The sequence below is a fragment of the Ovis canadensis genome, chromosome 1 (genome assembly GCF_042477335.2).
Source record: "Ovis canadensis isolate MfBH-ARS-UI-01 breed Bighorn chromosome 1, ARS-UI_OviCan_v2, whole genome shotgun sequence".
Classification (NCBI taxonomy): domain Eukaryota; kingdom Metazoa; phylum Chordata; class Mammalia; order Artiodactyla; family Bovidae; genus Ovis; species Ovis canadensis.
In genome coordinates, this window is record NC_091245.1 from 142138208 (window position 1) to 142156833 (window position 18626).

General features: G+C 38.2%; 1 protein-coding gene across 37 annotated transcripts in view; it reads right to left on the bottom strand.

Annotated features, from left to right (window-relative positions):
- The window catches only part of LOC138418512 (uncharacterized), a 247343-nt gene that overhangs the window by 155490 nt on the left and 73227 nt on the right, over window positions 1-18626 (bottom strand). For 35 of the 37 annotated variants that reach the window (XR_011248650.1, XR_011248640.1, XR_011248641.1 and 32 more), the window contains one exon: window positions 4363-4509. The gene's annotated coding sequence lies outside the window, so the exon portion shown is untranslated. Of the gene's footprint in view, window positions 1-1623; window positions 3809-4362; window positions 4510-18626 lie in introns of those variants that run through there. The other 2 variants (XR_011248631.1, XR_011248630.1) reach the window with 2 other exon arrangements.

The window sequence follows — 18626 nt, forward strand, 5'->3', positions numbered from 1 at the left end:
AACCCTTTAAATCTTTCAAACATACTTTCCATACTTCATCATTTTTGATAAATGATTTATTCTGCCAAACTAAAACCATTAAGGTCATCTTACTAGTTTCTTTTAAATCTTTGCACCTTACAACCCATCAGTCACCAAGTCCTGTCAACTCTTCCCTGACACTGACTTTTACATGTGTCCCTTGTTCTCATTGCCCAAATCCTTAACCATTTACGTTTGGGATAACGATATTACCTACTAGCTAGTTATATTAGCTAGGAAATGCTGCATCAATAGATGATCCCAAAGCTTAATGGCAAACAGGAAGAGAGTCTATTTCAAGTTTAAGATGTAGGTTGCTGGCGACTCTGCTTCGTGCTTCTTCACCCCAAGATTCTAGGTGATGAACCCACCCTCTTCTAAAAATTTGCCAGTCTCACAGTAAAAAGAAAAGAGATGATGGCAAACCAGAAGGCAGCTCTTGAAGTTTCTGCTTGGAAGTGTTTCTCATCACTTCTTATTGCTTCCATGAAGCACATTTCCTCTGTCTTCATGCTCTGCTCACCATCTGCCACCTCACCCAACCAGCAGTCCCACTGAACAGTATACATACTCTTCAGCATTCTCAGAAGATATTTCCTTGTGTACACTGAGACATTACAGATCCCCTCCAATAATTCCTCCCTAATATTGTCCATACTACACTCCTTAGACATTTAATAAATCAGTATATAGTGCTCATATAGGTCTGGCTAGTTTGCACATTAAATTGCATCTAGTTTCTCCAACTATATTGTATAAATTTTGTGATCAAGACTAAGTCTTAGTAATTGTCATTTAAATGCTTGATTTTTGCCTATTTCCAAATAATTCGGAAAGTATCTGATATAAAATAATTTGTAATTTAAGGCACACCATGAGATAGTTATGCTCCTAATTAGAGAGAGCTTGGTGAGGAATGTAGAGGAAACACAGAGCAATAAAAGGTAAATGTAGTTATGAGTGTTGGTTCTGAAGACAGACTACCCAGCTGCAAATCTGTGGCCCCATCACTTAAAAACAGGGTAACCATTAGCAACTTACTTCATGTTTTTTGCTACATTATCTCCTATTGGACCAGTATGTTAATATGATTATACCATATGATTGTTTCAAGGAAAAAATAAGTAAATACATAAAAAGTGATTATAAAATTGACTGGTACATATGCCCTCAATAAAAATTAGGTGTTGTTGCTGCTACTGTTGGTGGGTAGTCTATAGTCTCAAAAGAGATTTATTATTAATATTTTCTGTTCTCATGACTGTTAAGAATAAAGTATACAAGAAAATCCATATTTTCTGGTGGTACTTGCAAATCTGGTGTCAGGAAATAGAGATTCCAAATCTTAAAACGGTACTTAAATTACAAAGCTATTTTAAATATAGAAGTTATTTGTTTTAGAAAAAAAAATTTTTAATGTGTGTGTATAAACTTTTTTATGCTAATGAAAGTGGAAAAATGGGATATCTGGGATGATAAGAGAAAACAAAAAGAAAAGAACACATGAATTTTGCAATTCAATATTATAAAAGATAGAGGTAATACAGTGATATTTATCAAGAAAATATTATGACAATAAAAATTAAAAGTGGTCAAATAATATCTTCTCTTTTAATTTCTTTATTTTTAATTAAAGGATAATTGCTTTACAATGTTGTGTTGGTTTCTGCCATACATCAGTGTGAATCAGCCATAGGTACATATATGTTCCCTCCCTCTGGAACCTCCCTCCCACCCTACCCACCTCTTTACATTGTCACAGGGAACCAGGTTTGAGCTCTCTGTGTCATACAGCAAATTCCTACTAGCTATCCATTTTACATATGACAATATATATGTTTCAGTACTACTCTCTCAATTCATTCCACCCTCTCCTTCCCTACTGTGTTGACAAATCTATTCTCTATGTCTGTGTCTCCACTGTTGCTCTGCAAATACGTTCATCATAACTATCTTTCTAGATTCCATATATATGTGCTAATATATGATATTTGTTTTTTCTCTTTCTGACCTACTTCACTCTGTATAACAGGCTCTAGGTTCATCCACCTCATTAGAACTAATGCAAGTGTGTTCCTTTTTATGGCTAAGAAATATTTCATTGTATATATGTACCACAACTTCTTTATCCATTCATCTGTCAATGGGCATCTAGGTTGATTCTATGTCCTAACTATCATAAATATGCTGCAATGAACATTGGGGTACATGTATCTTTTTCAGTTATGGTTTTCTCAGGGTAGTGGGATTGCCCAGTAGTGGGATTTTGGGGTCATAGTAGTTTTATTCCTAGTTTGTTAAGGAACCATACACTGTTCTCCATAGTGGCTATATTAATTTAAATTTCTACCAATAGCTCAAAAGGATTCCCTTTTCTCCACACCCTCTCCAGCATTTATTGTTTGTAGATTTTTGTTTATGGCCATTTTGAAAAAGTGGTCAAATAATATACATTCTTGTTTGAAGTTATAAAAGCAAATGTAACACACTTTGAGACACTCTAAGGGAAAAAAAGAGTCAAATGCTTCAACTAGTGGTGCTGGGAAAATTGAACAGCTACAAGCAAAAAATGAAATTAGAACATTTTCTAATACCATATACAAAAATAAACTCGAAATGGATCGAAGACCTAAATGTAATGCCAGACACTATAAAAGTCTTAGAGGAAAACATAGGCAGAACACATTCTTTGACACAGATCACAATTTTGATCCACTTCTTAGAGTAATGAAAGTAAAAACAAAAAATAAACAAATAGGACCTAATTAAACTTAAAAGCTTCTGCACAACAAAGGAAATCATAAACGAAAAGACAACCTACAGAATGGGAGAAAATATTTGCAAACAAAGCAACTGACAAGGGATTCATCTCTAAAATATACAAAAAACTCATGCAGCTCTATGTCAAAAAAAGCAAACAATGTAATCAAAAAATGGGCCATGCCAGGGCAGCATATCTAAACACATTTTTCCAAAGAATACATACAGATGGTCAAAAAGTACACAAAAAGATGCTCAACATTACTAATTATTAGTGAAATGCAAAGCAAAGCTACACGTCACACCAGTCAGAATAGCCATCATCAAAAAGTCTACAAACAATAAGTGCTGGAGAGGGTGTAAAGAAAAGGGAATTCTCCTAAACTGTTGGTGAAAGTAACGAGAAAGTGAAAGTAACGAGAAAGTGAAAGTAACGAGAAAGTGAAAGTTGCTCAGTCGTGTCCACCTCTTTGAGACCCCATGGACTATACAGTCCATGGAATTCTCCAGACCAGAATACTGGAGTGGGTAACCTTTCCCTTCTCCAGGTCATCTTCCCAACCCAGGGATCAAACCCAGGTCTCCTGCAGTGTAGGCAGATTCTTTACCAGCTGAGCCACCAGGTGGGAATGTAAATTAGTACACCACTATGGAGAACAGTATGGAAGTTCCTTAAAAAGCTAAAAATAAAACTACCATATGATCTAGCAATCTTGCTATGAACTGCTGCTGCTGTTGCTGCTGCTACTTCCAAGTCACTTCAGTCGTGTCCAACTCTGTGCAACCTCATAGATGGCAGCCCACCAGGCTCCCCCGTCCCTGGGATTCTCCAGGCAAGAACAATGGAGTGGGTTGCCATTTCCTTCTCCAAAGCATGAAAGTGAAAAGTGAAAGTGAAGTCGCACCGTCATGTCCAACTCTTCGCTACCCCATGGACTGCAGCCCACCGTGCTCCTCCTCATCCATGGGATTTTCCAGGCAAGAGTACTGGAGTGGGGTGCCATCGCCTTCTCTGATTCAGAGAAAACTAATTAGAAAAGATACATGAGCCCCAATGTTCATAGCAGTACTATTTACAATAGACAAGACACAGAAGCAACCTAAATGTCCATCAACAGATGAATGGAAAAAGAAGATATAGTACTTATATACAGTGGAATATTACTCAGCCATTAAAAAACCACAAAATAATGCCATTTTCAGCAACATGAATGGACCTAGAGATTAGCATAACTAAGTGAAGTAGATCACACAGATAAAAATAAGTATCATGATATCACTTACATGTGGAATCTAAAAAATGACCCAATGAACTTATTTACAAAACAGAAATAGAGACAAATGTAGCAAACAAGCTTATAATTACTAAGGGGGGAAAAGAGAGGCATAATCTGGGGACTTGAGATTGACAAATACGTACTACTATATATAAAACAGACAACTAATAAGGACCTATTGTATAGCATAGGGAACTGTACTCAATACTCTGTAATGACCTATATGGGAAAAGAATCTTAAAAAGAGTACTGTGCTTAATCACTCAGTCTTGTCCAACTCTGAGACCCCATGGACTGTACCTACCAGGCTCCTCTGTCCATGCGGATTCTCCAGGCAAAAATACTGGAGTGGGTTGCCAAGCCTTCTTCCAGGGGATCTTCCCAACCCAAGGATTGAACCAAGGTCCACATTGCAGGCCGATTCTTTACTGACCAAGCCACCAGGGAAGTCCTAAAAAGAGTAGATATATGTGTATATTTCTTGAAAACACATAAAAATGAAAGAAAAGCAAAAAAAATTACACTTTGATATACTCTAAGGAAAAAAAATCAAATTCTTGCAATAACGTGACTATAAATTGAAAAAGGATACAAGGATTATGGTTGAGAATAAAAGTTTAAAATATGTTTGAAAACTACCTCTACTGACAATCTGAAAGAATCAGAGAACAGGCCTGGAAGTGGAGGCAAAGGGGTAGGGAGAGAGAAGGAGAGAGGAGAGAAGAATGAATGAACTGGATATTAACAAAATAGTTCCCCACTGTCATTTACCAAACTCTGTTTGGTGTTTATATATCTCTAACTCCATGATTTTGTGGTACATTTCCATTCATGTATTCTATTTTATTTTACTTATTTGTACTTTTCTATAGGAAAATCATTTTTTCAAATACCTGATTAAAATGGTAAATTTGTAAATTCAAGTGAAATCTAGTTTAGAAATGATGAATTCTTAGCATTTGTATCATGAAAGTACACAATTGCAACCTGGCAAAGACATTACTTTGATACACAAAAATACCCTGTGTATGTTTCTGCAATATATTAATAAATCCATTTAAAAAAAAAACACAACAATGTGGTTTCTATAGTGGATTTCCATTTGGAAGAAGTAAGATATTCCTGACTAAATCTGTTGGCTTTATATTAAAGGGTATGTTTCCTTCCAGCAAACCATTAGTTTCCCAGTGTTTGATGTCAGAAACAGTTCCTTAGTGGAAAACTGTACCATCATTGGCTTTCATCTTTTATGTGGATTTCTAGTGACTATGATACATATATGGGATCCAGGTTGGAATATATCATTAATACAATCTTAGTATGGAAATTGAGGCAGATTTATTCCCTCTAAGCCTCCTTTCTTAAAATATATCATAATATAGGTTTGAAAATATAACTCAGCATAGTAACTGTAACATTTACAGTCCAGAAAAATTAACAGGTCCCTCTGTCCTTTACCCTTCCCACCGTCAAATATTCCTCCTCTCACGGTTATTCCACAGGCTTTTGGTGGCTTCCACAGCCATGGAAATGGAAAGGAGTACATTTCTGGAAACATGACTATCCTTTCATCATCCTTCTACTCAACAGTGGTATATAGTTCATCTTTTTTTATAACTTGAATTGCAAAAACCTTTATGTTGATAAAGCTAAAACTGACCAGCTAGGTCTCCATCATGTTATGCTTCACTTGCAGGTTCTCTTTCTCTGTTGTTGTTGTTGTTGTTGTTGTTGATGATGATGATGATGATGATGATGATTTCTTTGCACTCTGACTGCTTAAAGTAATTCACTAGTTAGTTAAAGCTCGATCAGGCACCTGGCATTTTTCCTCTTTGAAACACTCCCTTACACTCTTCTTCTTTGTAAGCATTCTTCATTCCAGAAGAGGAGGTCCCACTATAGCAATCTCAGAGACCACCAGAGCCCATCACCAGGACTCCTGACACCAACCTTGATGGTTTTGAAATGTTCCATAAGAACAGAAGAATACAGACCCAACTACTGCCCCATCCTCATCAAGAATCTTATTTTGAGGACTTTCCTGGTGGTCCAGTGTGGTTAAGATTCCACATTCCCACTGCAGAGATGCAGCCAAAATAAAGAAATCAAACAAAAATAAGAGAACCATATTTTGAGCTAACACTGTAAGTTGTACTTTCTGAACCCTTTCAGGAAGGACACAGTCTTGATGGCACTAGCCTGATGTGGATTCCTTTGCCTGGCAAAGAAATAAAGCTACCCTTTTCTTTCTTACCCAAAGCTGTCTCCATGATTTTGATTCAGCGCTGGTATACAGAGATGGAGATTTCAGTAGCAGTATTAAAGGTCCCAAATCACTCCTCCAGCTTTAGCTCTATTGTGCAATTTGCAATTCTTCTCTAGTCTATTTGCTGAATGTGCCATGCTCATCACTTCTTCATGTCTACACAAGCTGTTCTTCCTAGTACACCCTCCCTTTCTCTCTGTATCTGAATCTCACCTGCACCCTAGGAAGTCTGCTCAAGGCCCCTTTCGGTGTGTAGCCTTCCCCAGGGTCTTGAACTGTGTTGACCTCTCTTCTTCGGAACCCTTTTAATCCTGGAGTGTGCACTCACTCATCTGCATTAGTAATCTATACCTTTTGTGCTTAACAATGTTGTCATGTGTATTAGTCTTGGGACTCCAGGGAGATTATAAATACATTGTTATATGTTTTATATGTTGAGGTGTATTCTTCTTTTCAAAATGTGCAGCAAATTACAATACAGGACTAGCACAAGTATTTGCAAAGAATACATGTTTGATAAATATGAATACTAATTTGGCTTCTCTGGTGGCTCAGTGGTAAAGAATCTGCCTGCCAATGCCGGAGATGTGGGTTTGATCCCTGGGTGGGGAAAATTCCCCTGGAGAAGGAAATGGCAACCCAGTCCAGTATTCTTGCCTGGGAAATTCCATGGACAAGAGGAGCTTGGGGGACTGCAGTCCATGCGGTCTGTACAACTTAGCAACTAAACAACAATTAATGCAAAATCTTTAAAGAGTTGAAAGATGAGAATCCTAAATTCAAACTTTATGTACATTCCTGATGGCCACCATGATATTAAATCATTTTGACTTCTTTTCAATCTACTTAATATAATGTAATGAAGAATCTTCAAATACTTTTGCTTAAATCATCTACCTAAACTATTTCTACTAATAATTAGCAAAATTTTACCCCATCAAAAGAGACTCACAAAAAAAGAGAATTTCTATTCTGTACTTTGGGCAGCTGGAAGAGCAGCTACATATTCATTTATCCTTCTAGGTGTTTATTCATTCATTTAATAACTATTTAGTAGAAGCCTGCTCTATACAAAGGATAAACTTGCCAAGAACCAAATGCTACCATTCTAAAATCCATTTCTTTATGCCTTAAAAATTTTCTACTCGTCACAAATTCTCTATTCAATGCAAATACATCACAGGGAAGAAACATTTTGAACCACTGTTAGGTAACACCTTTACCAGAATCACTCGACCACCTTCTGGTGCAAGAAAGGTGCCTGGAAAAACAGAAAGTACTACAAGATGTGGTTCCTGGTAATGCCAACCCTCACCTATAACTGGTCTATAAAATGACCAAATCTCCTTCTATAGAATTGGGCAGGGATGCATTCAACTCTCTCCCATTTCTCTACTTTCTTGGCACCAATCTTAATATTTTCTTCTCTCTGGGACACGGAAATTTTTATACCTGGGACAGATCATAAAAAGAAAGTCCATTTCCAAAATACCCCCAGGCAAACACAATCATTATCTTGTCCTTCACAAATTAAGTCATTCTACTTGGGACGGGGGCGGGGGGAGTGCGGGTGGGGGGAGACCTCTAACTTCTTTGTTATAAACAGTAACGTATTTAAACATTTGGTCATTTAAAGAAAACAATGCATTTTGAAAACCCAAGCAAGTATAGTTCCTTTGTCTAACCTAAAATGAAAACGATTTTTTTTTTTCATTCCACAAAGGAAAGGCTAAATGTCCACAAAATGCCAATACAAATACCAGAACCTGTTATGCTTAATTAGTTGGCCTAATATGAATGATCAGGTCAGAGAACGTCTGTGAACTTGCTCTTTTTTTTTTTTTTTGCGAACTTGCTTCTTAAGATTTTCATCAGTATCTTTCAGAACTGAGCTATGCAGTTTTGCTGCCCTCTTGAGGAGAGTCGAGTCATTACGTCTACTAATTGGACTCATCAGTATTACCAACGCATTGTGTTTATTGAAACTAATAACAGACTATATTAATCAAGTCACAAATTAAAATAATAATTATTGCAATACAAAATGTCTCCTAAAAATCTCAAAGAACTATTGATAAACAATCACTGTAACATTAAACTTCCAAATTAAAAATTCAAGTTATTGTGTCTATTATTTGCCCTTTATGGACAATTAACATGGAAAAATCATCTACTTAAAAGCATTCAGAAAGATGTTACCTAACTATAGTCCTGGATTCCCTATATAAAATACACTAAATAAAATAACTCCAAGTAAGAAATCTTTCAAATTCATTATAGATAAACTTATTCCTTTATTTGCAGGTGAATTTGAAATTTGTGGATATTCTGCAGGAAATCATTGTTTGTACAATTTAAATCTTTCTCCCAGTTCACAACAACAGAAGCAAGTCACATAATCAGTAGTTCCCAATTTATTTATTCAAACAGGATTTATTCAGAGCCTTCTATGAGCCTCTTTTGAATTATGCCAAAGGTTGGTTGAGAAACTGATGAATTATTTAACTCTCTTCTGCCATCCTATGATTCTCCCTCTGATGCTTCAAGTGTGTGACCAAATATACACACAGCACAAAAGTCAGCTCTCAGAATACTGGCCTCGGTGCATTCATCCTCACTCCTTTTCCACCTGAACAATCAAGCCATTAATATGTATTAAGAACTCTCATCCTGCAGTGTGAAAGTTCTAAAATTTTAAACTGAGGAACTGGGAATCAACTTCGATTTTCTGCTACAGTCACTGCTCTGGACACATGTGCTGAACTGTGCCAAGTAACCACAGAATGTCACATGAGATGGGCTTCACCAAGGTCGCCCCTTTTGCAGGATGGATAAAACAGCACCTGGACTCTCCTCAGCACTTTCCTCTTGCTTTCATCCAGGTAAAAGGGGGAAAGATACCCTGGTACCTAGTGCCACCTCCCTTCGGCTTAGTTGCCCAAATATCCCAACAATACACTCCTTATTTCAACATCCCAGTGTTTTAGGGTTCATACTATTCTTTTTATAATTCCTGCCCCTAAAATATCTTAACCCTGAGTCTCTAATATAGCTAGAACCTGCTTACTAAAATGATATCAAATGGTATTAACTAATTCAGACTATGGGCATCCTGAAGTGAATATGGATGAATGTCTCTGTCTTCCTATGTAGCATTTCAACAAGGCCAAATAAGAAAGATCTTCATGGCAATATAGTAGAATGATAAAAAGTACACCTAGTTGATTTTACAGGATGGATATGATGGTGTGTAACTGAAACACCCAAAGAGCATCATATTCCATAAATTTTCCTTTATTATGGAGTGAATCCAAATAATCAACTTTGATTTTACCTAGAAAAAAATTTTGAATTTACATTGAGATAAATTCGTAAGGCAGTGAAGGTTTATTACTAACCACAGTTTGATTAATTTAGACAGCTTCTGCACACCCACTGCTCCAATCTAATCCAGATCAACATCACCTCTTGCCTACATTTGAACCACAAATTCCTACTGATCTCCCTGACTCTTAGCATTTACCTGTTTCAACACGTTCTTCTTACTGCTGCCAGAATGACTGTATCATTCATTCATCCAGAATGCCCTTGGAACCTCTGTTAAAGACGCATCTCTTACCTTTAGACTCCTCAGACATGAATCAAAATATGACTTCCTCTGTCTCTCAAAATCCACAGTATGCAAGCATCCCTTGACACCCTTCTCCTCTTCCAAAGAAAGGGGGAGGAGGGACAACACACCAACAACACTCTCCAAAGAATTCCTGACTCTCAGCTTAATAAACATGCCCTGAAATCCCAAAGCTTAACACAACATATGCTTTTCTTTCACACATGTCACCACTCAATGAGAGATAAAGTGAGATAAAGGCTCTGTTCTATCTAGTCTTTCAGGGACCCAGCTTCCTTCCATTTAGTGACTCCTTCATTCCCCCTGCATTGGCAGGGGGATTCTTAAGCACCACCTGGGAAGCCCTTATGGCTCAGACAATAAAGAATCTGTTTGTAATGCAGGAGACCCAGGTTCAATCCCTGGGTCAGGACGATCCTCTGGAGGAGGAAATGGCAACCCACTCAAGTATTCTTGCTTGGGAAATCCCGTGGACAGAGGAGTCTGGCGGGCTACAGTCTATGCGGATGCAAAGAGTCAAACATGACTGAGGAACTAACGCTATCACTTCAGTTTCATTCCCCTAAGATTCACAATCCCATTCCAGATCCTCTGCCTCCCACCTTCCAAGAAGCAAAGAAAGCAAGCATGGAGGACTATGTCTAAGGCCCAGTCTGTAAGGAGCACATATCACTTCTGCTGAACACCTTTCCTGTGACATTTAATTTTATATGTAACTCAGAGTACTTTTAGATGAGATTGACATTTAAATCAATGAACTTTGAGAAAAGCAGTCTCTCCTCCATAATGTGGGTGGTCCAAATCCAATCAGATGAAGATGTGAATAGAATAAAAGAGGTCTCTCTAAGCAAGAGAGAATTCTCCAGCCTACTGCTTTCAGACTTCATCTGTGCCATCATTTCTCATGTGTCTCCAGGCTGCCATCCCTCACTGCAGATTTTGGACTCAGCAGCCTCCATAAACAGGTGAGCCAGTTCCTCATAATAAATCTCTTTATATGCATAAACATATACAGACACACACACACAACAAACACACATACACACATCCTGATAGTTCTGTTTCTCTGGAGAACCCTAACTAATATATCCTCTCGGCCAGAATGCAGGCCCCTAACTGGAAAGGAGCTTGGAAGTGTGGCTTGGTAGTGTGCCCAGGAGGAAGAGAAGAGACACAAATAGTGAGCATCAGTGCTTTCTAAAACAAACATCTGATCATATCACTTCCCTGTAATAAAGGACACTTCCTATTGCCTTGGAACAACGTCATGGGGAGAGAGGTGGGAGGGGGGTTCATGTTTGGGAATGCATGTAAGAATTAAAGATTTTTAAATTAAAAAATAATTTTTAAAAAAAGTCCAAACTCTTTAGCAAGTCAGAGTCCTCCAAATTCTTATCTTTTTCTACATTTCCAGTTGAGCCTCTGACCAGCTGCCACTACACACTCTAATGAATTTCATCTGATGGGTCTCACTCTCTGTTGACTCTAAGTCTTTCTCATACATTATTAATGACAATGGCTAACACTTACTTAGTACTTACCATCTGCCAGGTACTGTACCCCTCAAATTAAATACATTTCTTATTTAATTCTTACAACCACCCTATCAGGTATTATTACATATACTTTACAGATGGTAAAAGCATGACACAGAGAACTTGGTAACTCAACCAAGGTCAGAGAGCAAGTAAACAGTGAAAAAGGATTCAAATTCCTCACCCAACTTGAAAACCTCCTTCATCTCCAGTTTCTCTTTACCATAACCTACCACCATTGCTTCTTCATTTCTGCAACACCTTATCATCCTTAGATTATCAACTGAATTCTCTTCTTTCAGGAAATTTTTATAACTCCATAGCCTTGATCAGGCCTACCTGCTAAAGCTTTTAAGGGACCTTTTATTACCCCTATGATCGCACATGTATTGAAAGTACTTGTATAGATGTCCATCAACTCCTTTAGAGTTTAGGTTCAAGATGGCAGAACTATACATACACACACACCAGGAAAAGATGACAAAATATTTCATTTACAATGTTAACAAAAAGATATGTAGTGTACTAAATATCTCCTATTTCTCCTTCAGACTCACCCTTTACCTGTTGACTTTGTCAGTTCAAGTGTTATAACAGCACCATAGGAGGGCGGTCCTAAGATGGCGGAGGAATAGGACGGGGAGACAACTTTCTCCCCCACAAATTCATCAAAAGAGCATTTAAACGCTGAGTAAGTTCCACAAAACAACTTCTGAATGCCGGCAGAGGACATCAAGCACCCAGAAAAGCAGATCATTGTCTTCGAAAAGAGGTAGGAAAAAATATAAAAGACAAAAAAAGAGACAAAAGAGGTAGGGAGGGAGCTCCATCCCGGGAAGGGAGTCTTAAAAAGAGAGAAGTTTCCAAACACCAGGAAACACTCTCACTCCCGAGTCTGTGGCGAGCCTTGAAAGCACAGAGGGCAACATAACAGGGAGGAAAAACAAATAAATAAATAAATAAACTCCACAGATTACGAGCCCAACGGTAACTCCCCTGGTGGAGAAGCAGTGCAGATGCCTGCACCCACCACTAGCAAGTGGGGGCTGGGCAGGGAGGCATGGACTGCATTGTTCTTTAAGAATCGGGCCCAAATGCCCCGAGGGTAACCAGAGCGAACTAACTTGGGCTAGCACACCAGATGGTGGGATAGTTACCATGCAAAAGCTCTAACAAGACACCACCAAGACCGTGCACAAAACAAAGGACGAAACAGAATTAGCCGGCTGCAGACCATCCCCCTTCGGTGACAGGCAGCCAGAGCCAGAAGGGCCGGAAGGGGGCAATTGCAGCCCCAGAGAGACATTAACTATCAAACTGCAAACGGGCTTCTTTGCTAACTAAGACTTCTTGGGGCTCTGGACAGTCATCATCCGCCTGAGAAGGTGTGCCAGTTGTACACCCAGAAAACTGAGCAGCAGGGACGGGAGAGGTGATAAGTCACTGCGACCGCGCTCACCAAACACCTGAGCTACTCAGACCTGGGAAGGGCATAAAACGCTGGCCCAACCGAGTCTGCGCCTCTGAAGACCACCTGAGTACATGAGCCTGAGCGGCTTAGACCTGGGAGGTGCATGCAGCCCAGGGTCAGCCTCAGACGGTTCCCGGCGGAGCAACCTAGAGCCTGAGCTGTGTGCGCCGTGAGCAGGGGCGGGCCCAGTGTGGCTGAGACACTGTGAGCACACACCAGTGTTATTTGCTTGCAGCATCCCTCCCTCCCCACAGCGCAACTGAACAAGTGAGCCTAAAAAAAGTGTCCACCACTGCCCCCCCTTGTGTCAGGGCAGAAATTAGACACTGAAGAGACCAGCAAACAGAAGAAGCTAAAACAGAGGGAACCACCTTGGAAGTGACAGGTACAAGAGATTAAAACCCTGTCGTTAGTACCGACTACATAGGAAGGGGCCTATAGATCTTGAGAAATATAAGCCGGACCAAGGAACTATCTGAAAATGAACTGACCCACACTGCCCACAACACCACCAGAGAAAGTCCTAGATATATTTTTACTATTTTTATGATCATACTTTTTTTTTCTTCTTTTTTCTTCTTTTTTAAACTTTTTTTAAATTTTAAGTCCTCTATTACTCCTTTAATTTTCATTTTTATAACCTACTATTACTTTTCAAAAAAAAAGACCCTATTAAAAAAAACTTAATATGTATATATTTTTTAATAATTCTTGTGACTTTGTTTATTTCCTCTTCTTCTTCTTTAATATTGTATTTTCGAAAATCCAACCTCTACTCTAGATTTTTAATCTTTGCTTTTTGGTATTTGTTATCAATTTTGTACCCTCAAAAACCCAATCTTCAGTACCCATTTTTACTTGAGAGTGAGATTACTGGCTTGACTGCTCTCTCCTCCTTTGGACTCTCCTTTTTCTCCACCAGGTCGCCTCTGTATCCTCCCTCCTCCTTCTCTCCTGAGATTCACAGTGTGTTCCAGACGGTTGAGAACACTTAGGGAACTGATTACTGGCTGGATCTGTCTCTCTCCTTTTCATTCCCCACTTTTATCCTCCTGGCCACCTCTGTCTCCTTCCTCCCTCTTCTCTTCTCTGTATAATTCCGTGAACATCTCTGAGAGGTCCAGACTGTGGAGCACACATAGGGAAGTGATTACTGGCTATCTTGCTCTCTCCTCTTTTCATTCCACCTCATCTCATTCGGGTCACCTCTAACTCCCTTCTCCCTCTTCTCTTCTCCATGTAACTCTGTGAACCTCTCTTGGCGTCCATCAATGTGGATAAACTTCTCATCTTTAAGATAGATGTTTTATCAATGGTGCAGTATAGAAGGAGAAGTCTTGAGACTACTATAAAAATAAGACTGAAAACCAGAAGCAGGAGGCTTAAGTCCAAATCCTGAGAACATCAGAGAACTCCTGACTCCAGGGAACATTAATTGATAGGAGCTCATCAAACGCATCCATACCTACAATGAAACCAAGGACCACCCAAGGGCCAATAAGTTCCAGAGCAAGACATACCACGCAAATTTTTCAGCAACACAGGAACACAGCCCTGAGCTTCAATATATAGGCTGCCCAAAGTTACTCCAAAACCATTGACATCTCATAACTCATTACTGGACACTTCATTGCACTCCAGAGAGAAGAAATCCAACTCCACCCACCAGAATACCGATACAAGCTTCCCTAACCACGAAACCTTGACAAGCCACTGATACAACCCCACCCACAGTGAGGAAACTCCACAATAAAGAGAACTCCACAAACTGCCAGAATACAGAAAGGCCACCCCAAATTCAGCAATATAAACAAGATGAAGCGACAGAGGAATACCCAGCAAGTAAAGGAACAGGAAAAATGCCCACCAAACCAAACCAAAGAGGAAGAGAGAAGGAATCTACCTGATAAAGAATTCTAAATAATGATAGTGAAAATGATCTAAAATCTTGAAATAAAAATGGAATCACAGATAAATAGCCTGGAGACAAGGATAGAGAAGATGCAAGAAAGGTTTAACAAGGACCTAGAAGAAATAAAAAAGAGTCAATATATAATGAATAATGCAATAAATGAGATCAAAAACACTCTGGAGGCAACAAATAGTAGAATAATGGAGGCAGAAGATAGGATTAGTGAATTAGAAGATAGAATGGTAGAAATAAATGAATCAGAGAGGAAAAAAGAAAAACGAGTTAAAAGAAATGAGGACAATCTCAGAGACCTCCAGGACAATATGAACCATTCTAATATTCAAATCATAGGAGTCCCAGAAGAAGAAGACAAAAAGAAAGACCATGAGAAAATACTTGAAGAGATAATAGTTGAAAACTTCCCTAAAATGGGGAAGGAAATAATCACCCAAGTCCAAGAAACCCAGAGAGTCCCAAATAGGATAAACCCAAGGCAAAACACCCCAAGACACATGTTAATCAAATTAATAAAGATCAAACACAAAGAAGAAATATTAAAAGCAGCAAAGGAAAAACAACAAATAACACAAAAGGGGATTCCCATAAGGATAACAGCTGATCTTTCAATTGAAACTCTTCAGGCCAGGAGGGAATGGCAAGACATACTTAAAGTGATGAAGGAAAATAACCTACAGCCCAGATTACTGTACACAGCAAGGATCTCATTCAAATATGAAGGAGAAATCAAAAGCTTTACAGACAAGCAAAAGCTGAGAGAATTCAGCACCACCAAACCAGCTCTCCAACAAATGCTAAAGGATGCTCTCTAGACAGGAAACACAAAAAGGGTGTATAATACCGAACCCAAAACAATAAAGTAAATGGCAACAGGATCATACTTATCAATAATTACCTTGAACATAAATGGGTTGAATGCCCCAACGAAAAGACAAAGACTGGCTGAATGGACACAAAAACAAAACCCCCATATATGTTGTCTACAAGAGACCCACCTCAAAACAAGGGACACATACAGACTGAAAGCGAAGGGCTGGAAAAAGATATTCCACGCAAATAGAGACCAAAAGAAAACAGGCGTAGCAATACTCATACCAGATAAAATAGACTTTAAAACAACGGCTGTGAAAAGAGACAAAGAAGGACACTACATAATGATCAAAGGATCAATCCAAGAAGAAGATATAACAATTATAAACATATATGCACCCAACATAGGAGCACCACAATATGTAAGACAAATGCTAACAAGTATGAAAGGGGAAATGAACAATAACACAATAACAGTAGGAGAATTTATTACCCCACTCATACCTATGGATAGATCAACTAAACAGAAAATTAACAAGGAAACACAAACTTTAAATGATACAATAGACCAGTTAGACCTAGGTGATATCTATAGGTCATTTCACCCCAAAACAATGAATTTCACCTTTTTCTCAAGCGCACACGGAACCTTCTCCAGGATAGATCACATCCTGGGACATAAATCTAGCCTTGGTAAATTCAAAAAACTTGAAATCATTCCAAGCATCTTTTCTGACCATAATGCAGTAAGATTAGATATCAATTACAGGAGAAAAATTATTAAAAATTCCAGTATATGGAGGCTGAACAACACACTGCTGAATAACCAACAAATCACAGAAGAAATCAAAAAAGAAATCAAAATATGCATAGAAACGAATGAAAATGAAAACACAACAACCCAAAACCTGTGGGACACTATAAAAGCAGTGCTAAGAGGAAAGTTCAATGCGATACAGGCATACCTCAAGAAACAAGAAAAAAGTCAAATAAATAACCTAACTCTACACCTAAAGCAACTAGAAAAGGAAGAAATGGAGAACTCCAGGGTTAGTAGAAGGAAAGAAATCTTAAAAATTAGGGCAGAAATAAATGCAAAAGAAACAAAAGAGACCACACCAAAAATCAACAAAGCCAAAAGCTGATTCTTTGAAAGGATAAATAAAATTGACAAACCATTAGCCAGACTCATCAAGAAACAAAGAGAGAAAAATCAAATCAATAAAATTAGAAATGAAAATGGAGAGATCACAACAGACAGCACAGAAATACAAAGGATCATAAGAGACTACTAAGAGCAATTATAAGCCAATAAAATGGACAACTTGGAAGAAATGGGCAAATTCTTAGAAAAGTACAACTTTCCAAAATAGAAGCAGGAAGAAATAGAAAATCTTCACAGACCCATCACAAGCACAGAAATTGAAACTATATTCAGAAATCTTCCAGCAAACCACTGGCGCCATGTGGGAAGCCTGGGAGGGCTATGATATACAAATAACCCATGGTTTTTCATTAGCTAAGTCTTTGCCAGGGAAGAAGAGAAGTCTTTTTTCATTCTGTTGGGCTCTGCTATCATCACAGGCAGAAGAACTCCCTCTTCTGCTCTCTCAACTCTATTTAATCAAGGTTTCTGTTTAGCAATCTTTTTCATGTGACACAGATTTATAGCAAGCTATTACAAGCTAATTAAGTGTCAGAGTCTGTGAGGTACTAAATATATAAAGATGGGTATTCCTGGTTAATCTTGGGTTCACAAATCTCACAGTCTGTATTTAATTTTAAATATACAAGATATACATATTATTATAAATTATATATATAAATATATAAACAATATGCATACCAACATAATAAATACATATACACACTATTTTATACACACATATGAGTAGTGTGTATAAACTTAGGTGTTAAAACAAAATCAAACAAATAAAATAAAATGATTTATTGTAAAAATCACTGTTACAGAGGGGTAGGGGAGAGTTTTGTGCTCAGGAAGCTTTTAGATGTTGGCAATATTCTATTCTTGACCTGAGTGGTACTTACCTTGAGGTTCCTTCATTGGTACCATATATTTATAGTTTCATGTTCTTTTTATTATCTTATTTTCCTATTTTAAATGCCCCCCTAGTGGTTTTGCTAGTTGACTATGTCAAGAATTTTTCTTTTCATACCTCGTATTTTTAGTCCTAAGCATAATCATTTTCTAGGTTTCCCAGCAAGTTGAGTTTTTAATATTCCTGAGAGTGGTTGTTTAGAGACAGTATCTTTGAGCTTTTTTCTCCTAAGAACTATATACATTTTAGCCCTTATTTTCTTTTCTTAACAGAATAGATATGTTCTATCCTTCTCACCAATAGGATGCTAAATTAATTTGTGCTGGGATCAGTTTTCAAGATGGCCCAGGCTTAAACAAAAAGGTACTTTCTTGTGGATGAATTTTCAAAAACTCTAGGTTATGTGAAATGACCAGTACACTGAAGACAGGCAATGGTCCTGCTCTTCGGGAGGATGAGGCCTGGGGCTGGAATGTCAATTCCGATTTGTGAATAGAGGAAGCTTGGACCAGCAAGAACCATCAGTGATGCCAAGAATCAGGCGCCACCTGGGAAGCTGAGGATATTCCATAAATTAAAAGGGAGCAACAGAAGGAAAATCTGTTCAAATTTCTTAAGGTCTCTGACCAGAGAGCTCTGCTTACATGTTCAAAAGGCTCACAGCAGTTTTGAATTACTATTAGCTCACACTCAGCTACTTACTAGTAATATGCAACTCACTCCACCTCTGAGCTTGCTGCCTCACCACTAAAAAAGGGAATAATAACAGTAACTTTGGAGAACTTTTACATACAACTGATCACATATGTTGAGCACTTGGTACATATAACGGTACAGGATTACAGCAATATATTCATTTTAA